Below are 24,289 nucleotides of genomic sequence, written 5' to 3' on the forward strand. Positions count from 1 at the left end.
TCTAAACAATGGGGATCCAAGAGAAGCTTTTACATTAGTTAGCAGCAGTTGTGTGTAAATAATTTCAGTGAGAAACCCAAACTCCTACATTACGAGTCTTGCGTTAGCCTTAAAAAGCAGCGTTGAGAGGTCCCTACGCTGCTTTTTTCCTAACGCTGGTATTACGAGTCTGGCAGGTACAGGTGTACCGCTCACTTTTTTTTCCGCGACTCAAGCATACCACAAATCCATTTACGTAAATTGCGTATCCTATCTTTTCAATGGAATTTTCCTAACGCCGGTATTACGAGTCTTTGAAAAAGTGAGCGGTACACCCTCTCCTGTCAAGACTGATACCGCATTTAAAAGTCAGTAGTTAAGAGTTTTATGGGCTAACGCCATAACATAAAACTCTTAAAGGGACAGTTAACACCAGAATTTTTGTTGTTTAAAAATATAGATAATCTCTTTATTACCCATTTCCCAGCTTTTTGCAAAACCAACAGTTATATTAATACACTTTTTACTTCTGTGACTAACTTGTATCTAAGCATCTTCTGACCACCCCTAATCACATGACTTTTAGTTATTTTGCATATAGTTGCATTTTAGCCAATTAGTGCAGTGTCTGCCACTAGCCACGGGCGTGATCACAATGCTATCTATATGGCCTACATGAGCTTGCTCTCCCCTGCTGTGAAAAGTAAATAAAATAGAGGCGGTCTTCAAGGGCTTAGAAATTATCATATGTGCCTCCCTAGGTTTGCTTTCAACTAGAATACCAAGAGAACAAAGCAAAATTGTTGATAAAAGTAAAGGAAAGTTGTTTAAAATGACATGCCCTATTTTAAAAATGAAAGTTTTTTTTGGGACTTGACTGTCCCTTTAACTAAACTGCTAAAAAGTACACTAACACCCATAAACTACCTATTAACCCCTAAACCGAGGCCCCCCCACATCGCAAACACTATATTAAAATTTTTAACCCCTAATCTGCCTAACCGGACATCGCCACCACTTCAATAAATGTATTAACCCCTAAACCGCCGCACTCCTGCCTCGCAAACACTAGTTAAATATTATTAACCCCTAATCTGCTGTCCCTAACATCGCCGACACCTACCTACATTTATCAACCCCTAATCTGCCGACCCTAACGTCGCCGCCACTATATTAAATTTATTAATCCCAAAATCTAAGTCTAACCCTAACTGTAACACCCCCCTACTCTAAAACCCACCCAATCCCCCCTTAATAAAACCTAACACTACCTTGAAGATCACCCTACCTTGAGACTTCTTTACCCAACCGGGCAGAAGTGGTCCTCCAGACGGTCCGTTGTCTTCATCCTATCCGGGCAGAAGAGGTCCTCCAGATGGCCAGAAGTCTTCATCCAGGCGGCATCTTCTATCTTCATCCATCCGGAGCGGAGCGGGTCCATCTTTAAGACATCCGACGCGGAGCATCCTCTTCTTTCGACGGCGACTGGAACAATGATGGGTCCTTTAAATGACGTCATCCAAGATGGCGTCCCTTCAATTCCGATTGGCTGATAGAATTCTATCAGCCAATCGGAATTAAGGTAGAAAAAATCCTATTGGCAGATCCAATCAGCCAATAGGAATGAGCTTGCATTCTATTGGCTGTTCCAATTGGATCAGCCAATAGGATTTTTTCTACCTTAATTCCGATCAATCGAAATTGAAGGGACGCCACTTCTGCCCAGTTGGGTGAAGATGTCTCAAGGTAGGGTGATCTTCAAGGGGGTAGTGTTAGGTTTTATTAAGGGGGGATTGGGTGGGTTTTAGAGTGGGGTTGGGTGTGTGGGTGGTGGGTTTTAATGTTGGGGGGGGTATTGTCTTTTTTTTTTAAAGGTAAAAGAGCCGATTACTTTGGGGCAATGCCCCGCAAAAAGCCCTTTTAAGGGCTATTTGTAATTTAGTATAGGGTAGGGATTTTTATTATTTTGGGGGGCTTTTTTATTTTATTAGAGGGATTAGATTAGGTGTAATTAGTTTAAAAAACTTGTAATTATTTTATTATTTTCTGTAATTTAGTGTTTTTTTTTCCCCGTAATTTAGTTTATTTAATTTAATTGTAATTAATTGTAGTTAATTTAGGTAATTTATTTAATTATAGTGTAGTGTTAGGTGTAATTGTAACTTAGGTTAGGATTTATTTTACAGGTATATTTGTCTTTATTTTAACTAGGAAGTTATTAAATAGCTAATAACTATTTAATAACTATTGTACCTAGTTAAAATAAAAACAAAGTTGCCTGTAAAATGAAAATAAATCCTAAGCTAGCTACAATGTAACTATTAGTTATATTGTAGCTATCTTATGTTTTTTTTTATAGGTAAGTATTTAGTTTTAAATATGAATAATTATTTAATAATAGTATTTTTATTTAGATTTATTTAAATTATATTTAAGTTAGGGGGGAGTTAGGGTTAGATTTAGGTTTTGGCATTAATAACTTTATTATAGTGGCGGCGACGTTGGGTCGGCAGATTAGGGGTTAATAATTGTAGGTAGGTTGCAACGACATTGGGGGCTGCAGAATAGGGGTTAATAACTATAATGTAGGTGTTGGCGATGTTGGGGGCGACAGATTAGGGGTTCATAAGTATAATGTAGGTGGCGGCGGTGTACGGAGCGGCAGATTAGGGGGTAATAATATAATGCAGGTGTCAGCGATGTTGGGGGTGACAGATTAGGGGTTAATAAGTATAAGATTAGGGGTGTTTAGACTCTGGGTTCATGTTAGGATGTTAGGTGTAGACATAAAAATTATTTCCCATTAGGAATCAATGGGGCTGCGTTAGGAGCTGAACGCTACTTTTTTGCAGGTCTTAGACTTTTTTTCAGCCAAATCTGCCCCATTGATTCTTATGGGGAAATCGTGCACAAGCACGTTTTGCCAGCTTACCGCTACCGTAAGCAGCGCTGGTATTGAGGTGAAATGTGGAGCTAAATTCTGATCTACGCTCACTAATGCCGAGTTTCTAAAAATCCGTAATACCAGCGTTACTGTAGGTGAGCGGTAAGGAAAAACTGTGCGTTAGCACCGCACACCATTACCGACAAAAACTCGTAATCTAGACGAAAGTTTGCAAATAAGTTAACGATTTTATATATGATCGCACTTGGCGGCCAAATAGTGGCATAAAATATACCAAAATGGCCCTAGATCAATACCATGGGTTGTCTCCTTTAGAAATATATAAATAAAAAACAAAGGCTCTATTACTGTTTAAATGGAGTGATATAAAAAATTAGCAAGTTTTTCTCTCACATTTCTGGTAACTAAGGGGTAAACAATTTTATTTTGTTTATTTCCATATACATTCCTCTATATTTATCAATAGTAAAAAGAGTTTCTCAAAGTAAATCGTCAGCAGTAAATGTAACTTTATAGTCCCATATTATTTTGATACAAAAAAGAAAAAATACAGGGCCAGATTACGAGTGGGGTGCTATTTAGCGCTTTTGCTAAAGTGCAAATTGTGCTAGAAGTAAAGGTTGCGCTGGTGTTACGATTTGAAAGTAAAAAGGTATCGCTCTCGCGATTACCCGATGCGCGTAAAAAGCCAAACTTACAATATTGCGCATGCGATAACCTTTTCCCCCATAGAAGTCAAAGGAGCAAAAAAAGTGGAAAAAAACCCCTAATACCCTGATTGCATATTCTCATGTGCGCTAACCTGACATGAAAATATGAATATTTTATATTCCAATGTTCTGCACATAGAAGAATATGTTCTATTTATTCATAAATAAATATTTTTTGTATTTATCTGATGGTATTATGGTAAATATATATCTATACCTATATATATATACGTAGATGATTATATACAGTATAGGTATAGATATATACTGAATATGGCTACACCTCACTGATGAGGCCCAATGTTCAGAGAGGAATTGCCTGGCATTTTGGCGCTGGACTGACCGTAATAGGCGGGATCAGACTGATATACTACAGGAAAGTTCTACTCTGTGAAAAGCATTACTGGGCTAAAAGAAGCTGCACCCAGGTGGTAAATCGTCATAGAACAGGCTAACAATGGTATTGAGCTTGTTCATTCCTGTGAGTGCACTTTTCTCTCTCTCTCTCTCTCTCTCTCTCTCTCTCTCTCTCTCTCTCTCTCTCTCTCTCTCTCTATATATATATATATATATATATATATATATATATGAATATCTATTTAAAAACACTCAGAACATATTCTGCTATGTGCAGAACATTGGAATGTGAAATATTTATGGTAAATATACAGTATTTCAGCTTCATAGTTTGCCTCAAATCAAGTCCAAACAGCAGCAAAGAAACTGAACAGAGAAATGTAAATAACTTTGTAACAATACTGCACCAATCAGCACACAGCAGCATAATAAAAAGTCTCATATCCATAACTTCCTCTTTTCTTTGCTGCCTTCCAGACAGCAGATCACATATATTTTTTTATCTGCACCTTTATTAAAAAAAAAAAAGGATAACTTTTGTATAACTTCTGTATAAGTTTTGTATCTTAGTTTATTCTGATTTATATGTCTTTCATACATTGGGGCCTATTTATCAAAGGTCTTGCGGAGCAATACGCTCTTCGCATTTAACATTGCACCAGCAGCTCACAAGAGCTGCTGGTGCAACGCCGCCCCCTGCTGACTCGCGGCCAATCGGCCACCAGCAGGGAGGTGTCAATAAACCCGATCGTACTCGATTGGGTTGAATTCCGGCGATTCCTGTCCGCCTCATCAGAGCAGGCGGACAGGGTTATGGAGCAGCAGTCTTTAGACCGCTGCTTCATAACTGCTGTTTCTGGCGAGTCTGAAGAGTCGCCAGAAACACGGGCCCACAAGCTCCGTTCGGAGCTTGATAAATGGGCCTCATTATGTTATTCCTTATATCTATTTTTTTTTAAGAGGTCTTCTTTCCTAAGATGTGTTTTTTTATATAACTGTATGTGAGCATTGTTCTTTATTTAGTATTGTTTGTGATCATATCATTGTCTTCTAAAGAGACATACACAATACTCTCCCTCATTTTGTCTGCTTTACCGTTCCTTGGTGGTAATGATGCCTCGTAGTGACTGAGTGCTTTCCTTTAGTGGGACTGACATCCGCCTCGTTGCGATCTCGTGGAGTTCGCCCCTTCCTTCTCTGAACTTTTCGGCTTCTCCCCTTCCGGTGCTGTGCTGAGGCCCCGCTGCAGAAGTGTGCCTGACCAGTTAATTTACTACGGTCGGTCATACAAGCTACTTCTCAACACGACACAGGATCACAGTGTGGAGGTATAATTTTACTCAATCAGGTCCGGTCATGTGGTTAGGTATGCCCTAAATTTGTAGGTCAATAGCCAGGCTTCCCCCCAGCAATTCTTTTCTGTTAAACTTAATCTCTTAGGTCAAATTGAATAGTATATGGGGCATTTCAGTAGCACCATATGGTGTGGTTTACATTTGCCTTTCACAGAAATGGGTTATTCCTATAAAGTGTATTGCCACTACAGATTTTAACCTTTTAACGCCGTTATGCCATTCTATTCCGTCATAATTACACTGGGCTTTAGTGCCGTTCTGACGAAATAGAACATCATAATCATTGGCTGTCCTAAAGCCAACGGCGCTTCCATGATGTGATCGTGGTCTGGAGGGCATGCCCTAGCGTCACAGGGACGCCCCCCTGACCCGATCCCATCATTGAAATCTCACGATCACGTGCACGATCGCAGGATTTCAATTTGTTTACATTGAAACGTTCCGATGTAGACAAATTAACACGGTCATCAGAGGGTTAATGAAGCCTTAAGCTCTTTACCTGTATAAAAGACACCTGGGAGCCAGAAATCTTGCTGATTGATAGGGGATCAAATACTTAATTCACTCATTAAAAGGCAAATCAATTTATAACTTTTTTGAAATGCGCTTTTCTGGATAATTTTTGTTGTTATTCTGTCTCTCACTGTTCAAATAAACCTACTATTAAAATTATAGACTGATCATTTCTTTGTCAGTGGGCAAAAGTACAAAATCATCAGGGTATCAAATATTTTTTCCCTCACTGTATATGTATGTATCTTAATGTTAAAGTACTTTTTCTGCTATTTTTTTTTCTAACACCTGAGACCTCATATCTATGAACCCTTATAACTTTTCAATGCAATCATTTTTAGAAATAATTTATACTAGATGGTGTTATTATGAGTATAACTGTACTGTGTAATGTATTTTTGATTTGTTTTGTGACACTTTTTTTCCCGCAAAACAGTTAACCACAGCTCTGAGGACACACTAACCTGACGAGCATTAACTAAAAATGCGCTCAAGCGATCACGTTTACTTTCAACTAGTAATACCAGCACAATTTAACCGGTGCGCCAATTTTGCGCTCCACTCGTAATCTGGCTCACACTATTTCTGTTCTGAACAAGGCTTGTTTAACTACTAGATTAGGTCTTAAATGTACTCATATAAGGCTTGTTACTTTTGATTTTGAACCTAAACTCTAGCATTAATTTAGGTTAAAGTGATGGTAAACACAGGCTATTTGGAATTTGATTATTGCCGTATGGCTCGCACAAACATTGGATGAGCTGTGAATACGTCACTGCTTGAAAAAAAAAGCATTGTTCTAAGTGTTGGGGACGAGTCTAATAAACTAAGGACCTTTTTAACTCATTCAGAAATTATTTTGCTATCACATAAAGTACCAATAAACTTTTTTTCCACAACAATTTCATATTCACTTCCAAATAGCCTGTGTTTACCATCACTTTGAATTAAGATTTTTCTTTTACTATTGAATTTTCTTTTTTTATTGTAAAACTATGAATATGATGTGCAGTAGTGAAGTGCAGCAGTTGTGTGGTGTAATGTTTGTGTATAGTATATCATTTTTTTGGTGTGTATAGTGTTTATGTAGTGTGTTGTGTGTGTGTGTGTATGTGTGTAGTGCTTATGTGAAAATATGAATATTTCACATTCCAATGTTCTTCACATAGCAGAGTATGTTCTATTTATTCATAAATACATATTTCTATAGATATCTGATGGTGTGTATATATATATATATATATATATATATATATATATATACTGTATATATATATATATATATATATATATGAAGGAATAAGTAAAATGTGTCTCCTCAGTAAACTGAGTTGACAAAAGTGATACTCTGTAGTGGGCGCTGGTCAATAAGTGAATAGGAGATAGTGGCGGCTGTATAGGACAGATACTGGGAGGGTTAAAAGGCCCTAGACAGTAAGAGTAAATATATATATTAAAAGGTGGATACAGCGCCTATATGTCCAATATACTGTTGAGGTATGTGAGGATTAAATGTTGTGACAAAAAGAATAAATACACTAATAAAAGATACAATGATAAAAGAAAATTAAAAAATAATAAACAATAAATAATAATGTTAAAAAATAAAATAAATTAAATAATAGTCCAGCTAAAAATAGCATATGAAATATATAAACTTAGAAGTAGTGTTCATACGAGTCCTAAAAAATGGTATAATTCGTAATGAGTCTCCAGACGTAGTGGTTATACAGTTATAGTTGGTATATAATACCCTTACCAGATATTACCTCAATCGAATGAGGTAAGTATGCCGCACTGGGGGTATATATAGATGATTAGATTTCCTCCTTGTATCCTGCTGTGCCTCTTTGTGGTATTCGTTACCCTCTTGGAGTATGCAGGGATATGTTTCTGATGATGAATTACTCCCTTACACTTCCTGTGGGTTAATGGTTCACCTCTTGGAGTGCTCTTTCTGTTCTGGTATTAACTTTCTCCAGCGTAAAGATACTAGAGCACTGTTCGAGAATCGCACGCGCCAGGGCGCCTGTGGCACCTTACAAACTGTGCCTGACGCCTTTGTCGTCTGCTAAAGAATATTATTAATGATGCCTTCAGATTGACAAACGGACTCGTATGAACACTACTTCTAAGTTTATATATTTCATATGCTATTTTTAGCTGGACTATTATTTAATTTATTTTATTTTTTAACATTATTATTTATTGTTTATTATTTTTTAATTTTCTTTTATCATTGTATCTTTTATTAGTGTATTTATTCTTTTTGTCACAACATTTAATCCTCACATACCTCAACAGTATATTGGACATATAGGCGCTGTATCCACCTTTTAATATATATATATATATATATATATATATATATATATATATATATATATATATATATATATATATATATATATATATATATATATATATATATATATATACATACATACATACATACATATACACAGTATACAACAGAAGTGAGTACACCCATGGGCAATATCACTTAAATATCCCAACCTATTCAAAATTGTATCACCTCTCAATAATTGTTTTATTTCTTAAGGGATTAAATGCCAAATACTTTGTGGGAAACATAAACAATAACTTAACTATTTACATAATAAAGTTTAATGTAAACTGTAACCTTATTTCTAAGGTAGAAATAAAAACACAACAACTTCTTGGTTATAAAACCCACAGGTCACGTTTATTGTGGAAACACAAGGAACCAAATGACCAGCACAAATAAACATGGACCAGGGGGGTGGAAATCAGGTACTAGCTAATGCGTAGTAACCCATGCTAACAAAATGGGCAGTACCAGGGATGCAAGAGAGAAAGTAGAGCGTAGCTCAATACTGGAATGGCTTAGAGAGTTCTTGGCTTCAAATAACATGGACAGGAGACACCCCAGTTGCGCGTCTCAGGACTTCACCCCTGGCCAGAACTAGCCGTCACTCTACCTTAATCACATCCTGCCCCCGGACACTGTCCACCCGCCAGCCCAGGGTGCTAACCCACCACTCCAGATCATTAGGACCAGGGTAAACAAGGTGCAAACCACATTGAACACTTGGGGAGCTGAAAAATAATGTCCTTGGACTTGTAAAAATAGGCTGGCTAGCCCTCATCATGCCTCAGACTCCCCTTACGCTATAGGGACCCCCATAGGGAGGAATCCTTCTAATGATTGCTGCTTAGAACATGAACAGGGAGTGATAGGGTAGGGAAAACTTTGAAGAAACCAGCAGAAAGAGGATTTGGACTTCCTGTACCAGTCTTAAAAAGGTAAGCCAAACTCCTCCTCTCTAACTGCAACATTGTTTCACACACACACACACACACACACACACACACACACACACACACACACACACACACACACACACACACACACACAAGAACACTCCCCACTCCTCCGTCTTGGCCTTAACCCTTATGTGCATTCCAGGCAATTTGCTTTACATTTTTTTTAAGGGATTAAATCCCATATACTCCTCTGTGGGAAACATTAACAATAGCTTAACTATTTACATAATAAAGTTTAATGTAAACTATAACCTTATTTCTAACATGGAAATAAAAACCCAACAACTTCTTGTTTATAAAACCCGCAGGTCACGTTTATTGTGGAAACACAAGGAACCAAATGACCAGCACAAATAAACATGGATCAATGGGGCGACAATCAGTTACTAGCTAATGTGTAGTAACCCATGCTAACAAGATGGTCAGTACCAGGGATGCAGGAGAGAAAGTAGAGCGTAGCTCGATACTGGAATGGCTTAGGGAGTTCTTGGCTTCAAATCACATGGGCAGGGGACACCCCAGATGCGCGCCTGAGGACGTCACCCTTGGCTGGAACTAGCCATCACTCTACCTCGATCACATCCTGCCCCCGAACACTGTCCACCAGCCACGAGATCACCCACATATACAGGGCAACTCTCACTGCCACCCAAACTCACACAAATAGGAGTAGGGACTGTCTCAAATCCTCAATAAACAGGTCCATGCTATGGTCGGATAAATGTTCCTGTGCTCCACAACAAAGCCCCTAAGCTTGAACATTAATTTTCTCACATCCCTGTTCAGCTTTATCCTGACCTAGAAAGCAGCCCTGTGGTTGACCATATGCCACCACGTCAATCTGGGGATAATATTGGACCATCCCATTCTCACAACAGGCATCCAATCTTTGAACGTGCGCAGGTCAGACTGGATCACTGCACTCAAATCCCGTCCGGGAATTGATCCAACATCATTTCCCCCCAAATGGAGGATCAAGAGGTGGGATTTCTCCCAAAATCTCATGGCATCCTGCAGCAATCCAGGCAAACCTGCCCAGCAAAGACCTCTCCTTCCTAGCCACCTAACCACCAACCTAGATGAAGAGAAGCCCAGCTGCTGTCCTCCGGGTCACGTTGACGCTCGAATGGCTGCTCAGTGCATGAACGAGTACCCCACTATCCAGCGGACATCTGCAAGGCCCTGTAAAAGAAAAAAGTGTTAACTTCACACCACAACAGGGAAACATCACAACAAAAACACACCGTACAAACTTAACAGTGGGATAAAAACAACTAATCTGTCCCTCAGTTCGTCACCCCATATCTCTAGCGCCACAAATATGGGGAAGAGCTCCAGGAGGCAAAGGTTCCTGGTAGGCCCTTTTACAGTCCATTCCACCTGCCATGGCTCCGTGCTCCTCTTACCATTTAGGTAAACTCTGTAGCCAAAGGATCCCGCAGCATCCGTGAATAAGTGGATGGAATGTGTGGACGTCTGAGGTTTGCGCCAAATGCCCCTGTTGAAATCCCCCAGAAACTGATCTCAGATCTGGAGATCATCCCTCATGTTTTTGTTAACCGCTTGCTTTCCAGGAAGTCACCCCCGGTAACAAGCACTCCGTTCTTTTTAGAAAAATTCTTCCCATAGGTATAACCCGCCCTGCGAAGTTGCGCAGACCCAACAGGGACTGCAGCTCTTTCAACGTGCAGAAGGCAAAATAAGCAATTCTTCGAACCTCTGCCAGCATCTTCTGAACTTTATCTGCCAGGAGTCTGCATTCCTCCACTACAGAGTCAATTTCAATCCCTAAGAATGTAAGACATGTATATGGGCCTTCATTTTTTTCTTTAGAAATCTCATGGTGTGCAGGAGCAGCTCACATTCCCTGGAATCGGGTCTTCCTACCAGTTAAAAGTAATCTAAATAGTGAGCCACTCGGACTTCCCCCGCCACCTCGGCCACAGCCCAATGCAAGAAGGTGCTGAAGGCTTCAAAGTAAGCGCAGGAGATCGAACACCCCATAGGGAGACAACGATCCAACATAGTAGGATCCATTGAAAAAACAACCTATTAAGTAAAAAGAAGTTAGGTGAATATATAAACGGAAGGCTGACTCCACATCCAACTTTTCCAGCAAGGCACCTCATCTTGCCTTCCACACCACCATTAGCGCATCGTCAAACAACTGAGTGCACCGTACTTAGTTCAGCCGGGATGGCATCCTTCACCGACTTACCCTTGGGGAAGGAAAGGTGTTGAATTATCCTAAATGTCCCTGGGTCCTTCTATGGCACCACTCCTAAAGGGGAAATAACCAACCCCGGTATTGGCATCTCCCTAAAGGGGCCTGCCATATGACCCAGTGAAACTTCCTTACCCAACTTCTCCTTCAGTGCATCAGGGAACTGGTATGTAGATTTTAAATTCCTGCACATTGTGCATCCCTTTACCTTACCCTGAATAGGAATGATGAAGCCCTCCTGAAGGCCATCCCTCAGCAAGGCTGCCATACCCTTATCAGGGTGCAAGGCGAGTCATGGCCTTATTGCAGCCACCTTCAGTGGAGTTGCCACCCTTACTAGCAGCAGCGCCTCTAGGTCCTGCCCTCTCCTGCCTCTCAAATTTTTTAATGCAATCTGTGGCTGGGTGAGGCCCCTCACAGTTGCGGCATGCATGCCGAAAGGAACACACAGTTCCCAGAGCTCAATGCTTGTCCTGGAATTTCCAACAGTCCCCAGCGGGATGCCGACGAAGTCTGTTGGCAGAACATACCCAGGGATCCTTTCTGGACCCAGCCGGGTCCAGAGCTGCATCTCCACACAGCCAAAGTCCAGGAGAGGATTACCTACCATTTTCCTGCAAAATTCTCATCATAATCACGCCAGGCTCCTTCACAATAGTTCTTCTCAATAATTTCCATGTTTTCCATATATTTCAATATGGTCAAACACTGATCAGGTCTCTTCTCTAAATAGCAAGAAGAGTATATCCTGAAACATCTCCGCCACTCCCGGAATGTGTCTGGGCGCTGGAATTTTTTTTGGCCCAGTCCCATCTTCAGCTCTCTCCTTTTGCCTCAATGCTTCCACAGAAAGTTCCAAGATATTAACGTACCTCCTGTCCTGAAATGCGTCTGACTATCTTAGTTTTAAGATGCTCATGCAAATCATATGAGAACCAGGAGTGCGTATCACAGGGGAGTGCCACCTTGCGGTTGGCAGGCCCACATATATCAGTGAGTCTGGTTCTGGGTTGGGATCCCCCAGCTGACCTCCCAGAAGTAACAGGTTCTGATGACCTTTGCAACCCTTTCCTAGCAGCTTCCTTATCCTCTGTCAACCACCTCAGCATCCTATACATACGCTTATGCCCTTTGGCATTTAAACCCAAATCCTTGTCGTTCTCAGGACCAGAGTCATCCGAAGATGACGTGAAACCCCTAAACCCCACTGAAACTGAGGACTCACTGGCCTGTGTCCTCATCCTTGTAGGTATAGCCACCACACCCGATGTCAATGGACGCTTATCCTCTGACAACATGGAATCAGCACCGCTTTCCAGTCCCTTCTCCAGGCTGCTGCCAGAATCACCAGTGTTAGCCATATCGTCATCCTGAAAAATAGAGTATGAGAGGAGAGTACTACGAGGGGGAAACTCAGCTCTGCCCCTCCCATGTTGCTTATGCCCCCCTGTTTGTTCACACTGTGACACATTCATAATCCCACCACTCTCATCATCAGAAAAATCTTGAATCTTATCACTAAAATGTACTACTGTATTACACTGGGAAGAAGGCTTCCTTTTACTCCTTGCTGGAGCAACTTCCCTATCTAAATTGTGAAACTGAGGCATGTGTCCCTGCTTAATGGAAGATATAGTCAATATTCTATTTCCAGATGTGCGGACGCTAGTTTGCCCTACCACATCTTTATTGTGTCTCATAATACCTTTAGATATGCCCTCTCCAGCCCCCACATTCAAATCATAAACATCCACTGCCATCTGTATGGGCCCAAGCTCCAAATCATTCATGCGCCTGGTCCCCGGGGGTTATGCAACGCCCCAAGGCCTGTATCACGGTCTGTATGCCCCTAAGTGGTTCACCGTGCACCTGCGTGTTTATTGATACTCGCACTGCGTGATTGAGGCCTATCCCTCTGAACTCCTTCTTGGTCCTCTAAGACTTCCATGCTAGCTAGCCCAACATCTTTTTGAAGCGGACCTACTGCCTCCTGAACCCCCCTCGCCCCCTGAGGCCTAACCCCTGGAGCCGAAGTTCCCTCCCACGGCATTCCTCTCTTACCTGTATGACCGTAAAAGGAACTCAATGCGCTCCTCTTCGTGGCTGGGTGTTGAATGACGGTTCTGGAAGTTACGTCACTGGAAGTGATGTCACCTGAAGCTCCACTGTCCGAAATTCCCAGACCGGAAGAGACGCCGGAAGAAGCGGACACACCGACCAAACCTCGTTGGACCACCATTGCGTGACTAGATAGGAATGGGGACACCACCGGAGCACCTAACAAGACGGAAGCCAGGGTTTGTAGGAAGGACACCAGTGCCGACATGGATTCAATGGAAAGGGCCACTGAAGGACCGGGTAAGATACTGGAGCGCCCACTAGCAGCCCCACCACTATTACTAGCTACTAAGGGGTTAACTTGCTCATGTTAGTGAGAGGGGCCTGCGACTGCTGCCATTATGGATGCCTCTGTAGAGGGACCCAAATAGGCCTCAAGGCCTTCAAATACCGCCACCCTTTCTTCGGTGCCTTCCGGAACCCCTATCTCCCTATCCAGGTCAGGATCCACAGCCTCTAACATGGCGTAATAGCTGGGACCGAGCTAAAGGGATTGGAGATCCAGCTGACTAACGAGTCAGACCAGTGTACTAGCCACTGTTGAGTGCTAGCCCGCCCGCTGGCACCGGTCAAGAGTATGGTGCAACACTTTCTGGTAAGCCTCTTTTATCTCACACCTTAAGCGGTTATATCCAGACCTATTCACACTATGAGGCACCCTCTCTTTCTTCTTTGTTAACTGCAACATTGTTTCACACACACACACACACACACACACACACACAACCCTTATGTGCATTGCAGGCAATTTGCCTTACATTTCCTAAGTTGACAAGTAGAGTATTTCCTATTATAAACAATCAAAAACAAATACTTTAGAAAGATTATATTGAAAATACAGGCCCCAAAGTAGAAACTTAATGCAACAAAAGTGAATACACCTGTGGTCATCGACACACAAGTTAGATCACTGAAACAAAATTGAGTTCACCTATGATTTCCAATTAGCCTAATTGCATGAGTATAGTTACCAGAACAGTCTAATTTTTTGACCAATGGGCTGTGTCTATCTGCAAGTCTGCATCATCTCTCCACATGAAAAAGAATTGCCAGAGAAATTGAAAAATCTGATTGTGAGACTTCACAAAGATAGAAAAGGATACAACCCTTGCTTGCTCTTCAGCACAAAACCGCACGATTAAACTTTGCTAAACAACATAAAAAAAGCCTGATGATTACTGGGAGCACATTATTTATGTGTTTATATGTGTGATATGTCTGTAAATACATATATACACATATACTGTAAATACATGTACATGTATGTAAATCCTTTGCCTGCCTTATAAATACACATATACTGTGTGTATATATATATATATATATATATATATATATGCACACACACATACATATTTAGACATGTATGTATCTCTATGTTAAAGCACTTGAGACCTCATATCTTTGACTTTTTTATGCAATATTTTTTTGAATAATTTTTAAAACATGGTGTTATTGTGTAACTGTACTTTGTGATAAATTTTTGATGTGCTTTTTTACACTTTTATGTTTAGCGTAACAGTTAACCAGAGCTCTGAAGTTACTGTAATCATTCTAGGGTAAATCGCGTGAGCACAATCACATTTACTTTTAACTTGTAATACGAGCAAAAAACCTGAAGCGCACAAACACCCGCGATAACCCCCTTATTTCTTGCGCAGAACTTTTAGTGCTCCACTCGTAATCCAGCCCATAATTGTCCCTGGTGTATGTACTTTATGTGTGTGTACAGTGCAGTACAGTACAGTATTTTAATTGTGTGTATTATGTATAGTGTATTGATGTAGTATTTTAGTGCTGTGGGTGCAGTGTTTATGTAGAATGTTTCAAAGAATGCATTTCAAAAAAGTTATAAATTGATTTGCATTTTAATGAGTGAAATAAGAATTTGATCCCCTATCAATTAGCAAGATTTCTGGCTCCCTCTTAAAGTGAGTGCTCTTAATCTCAGCTTGTTACCTGTATAAAAGACACTTGTCCACAGAAGCAATCAATCAATTAGATTCTAAACTCTCCACCATGGCCAAGACCAAAGAGCTGTCCAAGGATGTCAGGGACAAGATTGTAGATCTACCACAAGGCTGGAATGAGCTACAAGACCATTGCCAAACAGCTTGGTGAGAAGGTGACAACAGTTGGTGCAAATATTCGCAAATGGAAGAAACACAAAATAACTGTCAATCTCCCTCGGTCTGGGGCTTCATGCAAGATCTCACCTCATGGAGTTTCAATGATAATGAGAATGGTGAGGAATCAGCCCAGAACTACATGGGAGGATCTTGTCAATGATCTCAAGGTAGCTGGTCACCAAGAAAACAATTGGTAACACACTACGCCATGAAGGATTGACATCCTGTAGCCCCTGCAAGGTCCCCCTGCTCAATAAAGTACATGTATAGGCCCGTCTGAAGTTTGCCAATGAACATCTGAATGATTTAGATGTCAGGATTCCATTTCATGTTTTACTTCTCTCACTTCTCATCACATGATTCTCTCACTTTCATGTTACTTAAGGCTCAACCTGTCAGCAAACAGGTGCTTAGTTATTTTTATTAGCAGGAGTAACAGCTTACACACAGTCTCTGAGCTGCATTGTTTTTCTCAAACCAACTGCTTTCACAAAGGACTGTTTGCTTGGATTACTCTGTACTATTTTCTACAAGGATTACATCCCCTGAAATATCCTGTTTGCATCCTTGGACTTACAGCTAAGTTACCTCTTAATTTTATTCCTTGCATACTATTTGAGAACTTAACTGCTGAATTGCTATTGTACACTTACAGCATCACTCTTAATTTAACTGGAGCTGACAGGCACTGCAGTTTTCTAAATAAATATAGAAAGGAAAAGAAGGCGCCACCATAGTGTACGGTCAGTGGATACAACCAGGCTACAGATGCGCATGAACAACTGGTACTTACAAGCTCCTAGACACTTGAAAAGTGTCACAAACGCCTTCTGGAACTATTATGAGTCGTCCAGCTAACTCACACCTCCGTCCTTAATGGCCCGTTCTCTAGGATGTTCAGGTGGTCATCGTTTGTGACACTTTTCAAGTGTCTAGGAGCTTGTAAGTACCAGTTGTTCATGCGCATCTGTAGCCTGGTTGTATCCACTGACCGTACACTATGGTGGCGCCTTCTTTTCCTTTCTATATTTCTACAGATTTTTTTCTTTTGGGACACCAGCAAAAGTATTGAAGAAGCCACGAGCCACCATCAGACAGAGCCTGAGGGAGTATTCTGAACACCCAGGTCCCACTTAGCAATATCCACCCAACAATATCAAGCTAAGACACTTTGAACTTTGATTTTTTCACAGACTTTTTATTTTGCACATCTATACAAAATACATAGTTGGCTAATAATATATAATTGTTTTTAGTTCTGTATTTAATACCTTTATTGGTTAAGAATTTTAGAGCACTATATTTTAGAGCACTGTATTTTTTGGCGCACTGTTCATTTTAATCATTTCAGTTTTCTAAATAACTCTGCACACTATTTCATACTGGGGAATCAATGTCTCCTTTCTCACTTTATAATATATATGCTGCTTTAAGAACAAGACTTTGAGCTTTAAGTTTCAAGCTTGAACTGAAGAGGATTTAACTATTTCAAAATAAAAACTGTTACTTGGTTTTGCAACTGCAAGTCTGGGCATCTTGCCAAATTCCTCTCTTACTCTGCAGCAGTTGCTCTCAATAAACACAGTTACAAAGTTGCAGCTACAAGACAACTGAAGCATTCTCTGTGACTTGTTAAAGGTATATCTCTTGCAAACCAAGCTTACTTCTTACAAGGATTAACCAACTCTCTCCTGCATTACATGTTTATTTAATGTAAGCTTAAAAAATAATTTTTGTTCTCTCAAGTTCTTTAAATTAGAAGCATATTTTTCTTCTATCATTTTTTCATTATTTTTTCCATACTGTGCCAGTCTAACAGTATTGGAAATATTGTGCTTAGAAGGATTCATGTTGTGAAAGTACTAACAGCATTGAACCTCTAACTTAATATTAATTCACCACAGGTTTACTGGTCTATGCTCACCTAAATAGCCCAAAAACCCTGGTGATACAAAACAATAATTTATCTGCAGTTGCGTTCCACTTACATGGTTGAAATAGACTTTACATTAGAGGAGAACTGAGTGAAAGTGTTTTGGTCAGAGCAGACCAAAATTAAGCTCTTTGGCATCAACTCAACTCACTGTGTTTGGAGGAGGAAAAATGCTGCCTATGACCCCAAGAACACCATTCCCACCGTCGGACATGAAAGTGGAAACATTATGCTTTGGGGGTGTTTTTCTGCTAAGGGGACAGGACAACTTCACTGCATCAAAGGGACGATGGACGTGGCCTTGTACCGTCAAATATTGGGTGAGAACCTCCTTCTTGGGTGAGAACCTCCTTCCCTCAGTCAGGGCATTGAAAATGGGTCGTGGATGGGTATTCCAGCATGACAATTACCCAAAACGCATGGCCAAGGCAACAAAGGAGTGGCTCAAGAAGAAGCACATTTAGGTCCTGGAGTGGCATAGCCTCTCCAGACCTTAATCACAGAGAAAATCTGTGGAGGGAGCTGAAGGTTCGAGTTGACAAACGTCAGCCTTGAAACCTTAAATGGAAACTAAACCCAATTTTTTTCTTTCATGATTCAGATAGAGCATGCAATTTTTTTATTTATTTTTTTGAAAATCTTTTTATTTAATGCCAAATTCCAAAGGTTACAAAGAAAGAAAAAACAGCTTATAAACACATGAAAAAAGATAAAGCTTCTTGACAGTATGTATAAAGTATTCAGCATTTGAAAAAAAATAGAGAGCAGAAATGGACAATTTTCCCATTACACTTAAAGTATATACAGTTAACAAAAAAAAAAACAAATAAAAAAACCCCCAAAAAAACCCCACAAGACCAAAACTAATTACAAAAAAAAACCCTATTTAAATTATTCTCCCTCTTCACCTCCCCTCTTAATTCCTCCTCACCCCCTCATAACAATAGGGAGGGGGGGGGGGGAGAAAATGTTAGAGGACCACCGGGTACCAGATGCCCAGCAAAACCAGATCTGAGTTTCTAAAAGGATAAATTAAATGTTCAATTTCATTAGGGGAAAAAGTTTTTATTAAGGCGAACCATTTAAGAAAAAACCTTCTTACGTCCTGATCATTGTCCAAGTTAGTATCAATCTGTTCAAGGATACATTGTTTTCTTAGGGAGTTCTTAATTTCTGTTATACTAGGGGTAGCTCTCAGCTTCCATTTTTTAAATATTAAGTATCTAGCAGCTAGTATGGTCATATTGATAAATTTGGTATTAATCTACTTCTTCCCTGGGTTAAACAAAAAAAAACTATACTTATCGGTGATAGGGTCAGGAGGGGAGCATTCAATGTCTTAATAAGCCAGAATTGCACTTTGAACCAGAAATTTCTAACATAACATGTCCATAACATGTGCAAAAGGTTCGCTGAAGGGTAAGAACATTTAGGGCACATTTGAATCCCTTATCTGGAGTAAAATAGGACATATGAAGTAGTTTCACATGAGATTCCTGCCATGTAGAGGAAAGGGTAACTCGAATGGATTCTGTAATTGAGAGGTAAAGTAATTTGGGATCCAAAGGGTCTTGCAATATCAGTTTGGACCATTTGGTCCAGATCTTATCAAGATTAGCCATGCTAAGATGTAGTAGCAGGGGGTAATTGACATATGCCCATTTTTCACTAAAACAAGCCAATTCTCAATACTTCCCAGGGACCAATTCCACCCATAGTCATATGTAAGTGTAAGTGCAAAATGTCTCACCTGTAAGTACGCAAAACAGTTTGTCTGTGGAAGATTAAATTCCCCTTTCAAGGAACTAAATGATTTAACACATCTTCTCTCAAAGTCTAAAATCTGATGTGCATAGAAAAGACCTACTGCTTTCCATTTTAAAAAGAGTGTTGAGTGTAGTCCTGCTTGAAACTGAGGATTCCCCGACAGCGGGATATACCTCGAGAGCTGGTGTTCTAAGCCCAGAGAGCTGCAGACCTTTTTCCATGCTTGGATTGAATTGTAAATGGATCTCAATTTTTTAATTTCAGTTGGAATTAAGCTGGTGTCACAATGGATAAGTGCCAAGGGAGAGAGAGGATACGTTATGCTTTTTTCGAGATCATTATTCGTGACATAATCCCTAAAGAATATCCAATCTGCTACTATCCGTGCTAGGAAGACTTGATTATAGACCCTGAGGTAAGGGAGGGCCAGGCCACCATGTTTCCTGGAGAGAGAGAGTTTAGAAAGTGAAATTCTGGATTTTCTATTTTGCCAGATAAACGATCTCACAGCCGAGTTAAAAAGAATAATATATTTCATCTTTAGAACCATAGGAGTATTCTGGAGAATATACAGCAGTTTAGGAAGGAGGAACATCTTATATACAGCTATACGCCCAGTTAAAGAGAGAGGTAAATTATGCCAGTTTTTAAGAGAATATTTCATTTTATTTAGGATTGGGATAATATTGAGAGAATACCAGGCATCAGTATTAGAGGATATGAAAATACCCAAGTACCTGAATGATTCTTGTACTATGCTAAAAGGGAGATTTGTTGGTGAATCTTCCATCTGCTTAATCCAAAGTAATTCGGATTTTGTGGTATTAACCTTGTACTCAGAGAAAGATCCAAACTGTTGTATGATTACAAGAAGCTTTGGTATATTTATATGTGTATTTGACATATAAATGAGAATATAATCAGCGTAAAGGGTGATCTTTAGCTCCTTCTTACCTATCTTGATTCCTTGAAGTTGCTGCCTGATTGCTATAGCAAGAGGTTCAATAGAAATATCAAAAAGAAGCGGGAGAGACAGAAAGCCATTCACCAGCATTCTCGTGGATGCCTTTTGGTATAAATTACCAATGAATTTGATGAAATTACCTCTAAGACCAAACTGGTGCAAAGAGAATAGGAGATGATCATAATGCACCGAATCAAAGGCTTTTTCAGCATCTATGGATATAATTGACAGGTCAGAGGTGCCGTTTCTTCCCTTGTGATCGAGCCTCTCAATTGAATTAAAATAATCTATAACAGAAAAATTTCCCTTATCTTAGCAGCAGAGTTTTGTTACATCAGAAATCCAGCTTGGTCTTCGTGGATAATAGAAGTAAGGAGAAATTGGAGCCTATGGGCTAGGATTGAGGTTAGCAATTTGTAATCCATGTTCAAGAGAGCAATTGGCCTGTAAGGCTTCTTCTTAGTTGGATATTTGCCTTGTTTTAATATCAGAGTGGTATAAGAAGCAACAAAGTTAGCTGTAGGCTCATTGCCGTCTGAGTATATATCATTGAATAACAATGTTAAATAGGGTGCTATAGTAGAAGATAAGATTTTATAGAATTCATTAGGAAGAGCATCAGGACCTGGTGCTTTATTATGGCAGAAATTTTGAATTGCACTAGCAACTTCTGACTCAGATATGGGTAAAAAAAAATCTTCAAGCAGGGGGGAAGTTAGCGAGGGAAAGGAGACTTTACACCAGAAATCATCACATTCAAAATGATTGGAGATTCTAGAAGAGTATAGATTTTTGTAGTAATCGTGAAAACCTTGCAAGAGTTCTTCAGCAGTTCTAATAGTCTTACCTTCGTCATGTAGGGAATCTATCAGTTGAGAGCCTTTGTCATTTTTGACAAGTTTTGCTGAAAGTCTCCCTGTCTTATTTCCATAATTATATAGTTTTGCTTGGAATCTGGTCTCCCTCTGTGTAGATTTATATAGTAGAAAAGAATCTCTCTCTCCCAAAGCAGAGGTATATTTTAGCCAGTTCTGTGCTATTTTCTCAATTATATATCGATTATATGCATTTGTAACTGCTCTCGTAAATTCTCTCTCCCACTGCTTAGATTTTTTAGTTCTCAAGATATTATATGCTAATATTTCCCCCCTCAATACCGCTTTTGCTGTTTCCCAGAATAGCGCCGGATGGGGCTTGTGTTCATGATTGAATGAAGCAAACTCCCTGAATTTAGTATCAAGCCAGTTTTTAAATTTAACATCTGAAGCTAGAAATGTGGGGGGGAAAAAACGATTAGTCCTACATGCCGAGTTATCAGGCAGAAAGTCCAAACAGATGGGGTATGATCAGAAATGCTAATAGGTAAAATTTCAGCTTGAACATTCGATTTACATAGCCTTTCATCCAACAAGAAGAGATCTATCCTCGAGAGCGACTTATGTGCCTTTGAAAGGTAAGTAAAATCACGGGAGTCAGGGTTTTGTGATCTCCATATGTCACAGACTCTAAGATTACGAGAAAGCCAAGAGAAAAGTTTAGATTCTAGATTATCTCTTTTGGTTTTCTTAGGAACCGGGTACTGTCTTAATCTGTCTAAAGGATACTGCGGGGCCATGTTGAAGTCACCTCCCAAAACTAAGTAACCCTCTGCACATGTTACAAGCTTGACCTGTAAAGCCTCCCAAAAAGATGGATTAAAGACATTAGGAGCATAAATATTACATAACGTATATAATACATTAGCAATTTTGATTTTTACCAACAGAAATCTCCCTTCGTGATCTGTATCAACAGAGAGGACCTCGTAATTAATCTTTTTTCCCAAAAGAATAGCAACCCCACGTTTTCTCCTGACACTGGGGGAAAACAAAACTTCTTTAACCCAGGACGATTTGAGCTTAAGAACCTCCTCTGCTTTCAAATGTGTTTCCTGTAGGAAAGCAATAGACGCATTAATTTTCTTAAGGTAAGATATAACTGTTTTTCTTTTAATAGGAGATGTAAGACCTCCTATATTCCAGGAGGTAACTTTAAGTCTACCTGCAGTGGCCATCAGTGAGAAGGAAGAGGGGGGGGGGAAGAGGAGGAGAAAAAAAAAAAAAACACACGGAGAAACTTTACCAACTGAGCCCTCTGTTACCCTGTTCTGATAGGACTCAACCATATATAGATCACGTAAAAAGAAAAAAGAACAGTTATACCAATTTTTACATAGTAGCTCCAGATTTATTCTGGAGGGTACATCTTACCAAAAAAAAGCTTTCTGCCTCTTTAGCAGTATCAAAGAAGTGTATGTTATTGTCTAATATTAATTTAAGCTGTGCTGGATATATTAAAATTGCCCGCAGGCCCTGACGTATAAGTTTTGAGCGTATTGGAGCTAGTTCCCTTCTTTTTGCCGCTGTCTCTGCAGAATAAACCTGGAATAACAAGATTTTAGCATCTCCTAAGGAGATGGGTTGGTGTTTGCGATAAGATTGCAGAAGTGTGAAACTTCCGGTGGGCGGAGCTAGCGACTGGCAGCAGGGAGTGAGAGCTCCGTGAACTTGGGGCTACAAACTTCTTTATTTTCGCTGCCAGTCGCCTTCCCACACATCAGCCTTGTGGGGTAAGAGTAAATCCCTACCGGCGGCATCCAGTGGAGGGTTTTTAAATCGCCCTCGCCCCCGGGAAAACATAATTGCGCAACACTGCGCGAAGCAATAGAAACTGCCGGGCGCCATATTGGATTGAGCCCACATGCATCAAGCCACGCACCGGAGCTCACTAGCGGGCCCGGAACAAACAACCTAAGCTCCCTTGATATCGGAGGAGTACTAGAGACTGAGTAACGGCCACAGCTGAGGAAATACCTCAGAATCCCACAAGACTGCACCATACCGGAGCGGATCTCTGCCACTTGCACCGCACTACCTCACAAGCAGAGGGACTATTGTTGCCCACGGATTAACACACCGGAGGGGATCTGGCAAGTAGAAAAGAGCCCTGCAGCATACAATCGTATTTAAAAGGAAAGCCAAGGGAAGGTGACACACTCAAGGTACTGGGATACAGGCTCACATCAAGGGAAGGCCCCAAATGACATCATAGGCTGGGCGAAAAACAGCACAATCACACAGACTGCTTGCATTCTTTTTATTTAATCTTCACACATTGGCCCATGCCACTTAAGCCTTAAATTTTGAGTACCACAATATTAGAGTCCTTTACACATCATAAAAGCTGCAGCATACTCTCTCCAGGCCCTGCTGATGAGGCTACAACAAGCTGCAAACTTCCTGCATGATTCAAACTGGGCCCTGACAAAAAGCGCTTTTTTCATTTTTTTCATTTGACAAAGGATAAACAGGAGTGCTCCCTGCAAGCCTTTTACACATTCTCCCAGTGCTCCCTCATCCTTAATCAACAGTGACACCTAGTGGCGTAATCACTTTATACTATATTTCTAACTGAACTGTGCTGCTGCATTATCAGAGTTTCCTACATCTCACATGAAGGTTGATAAGTACTTTAAACCCCTTACCAGCACACTAGAGGGCAAGATGACGTCCAAATCAAAGCAGACTGACAGGAGGCAACGACATGCTACAGAAACACAGATTGAAAATCCCCCTTCACCAAGCTCCGCTCATCTAGCAATTCCTGATTCAACAAATCTCCTGCAGGAGCTGAAGTCTTTCTTTCTGCCCAAAATGGAATCTTTGCAAACAGGCATGGACACTTTAACTAGTGAAGTGCGCCAATTTTCAACGAGAATGAATCAGGCGGAACAGAGGATTTCAGACATGGAAGACCGTCAAAATAACACCTCCACCTCTCTCAGACAGCTGCTACGCCAGAATCAGGCGCTTCAGGACAAGGTTGACGACCATGAGAATCGTAGTAGGCGGAACAACCTACGTATAATAGGGATCCCAGAAAGCATTAAAAACAAAGACTTATTAGAGTTCACAGCCCTCACATTCCCTAAGATCTTGGGCATGGATCCAGACCGTCTCCTGCTAGATGTGGAAAGAGCCCACCGCA

Source organism: Bombina bombina, chromosome 4 (assembly GCF_027579735.1).
Source record: "Bombina bombina isolate aBomBom1 chromosome 4, aBomBom1.pri, whole genome shotgun sequence".
NCBI classification, from domain to species: Eukaryota; Metazoa; Chordata; class Amphibia; order Anura; family Bombinatoridae; genus Bombina; species Bombina bombina.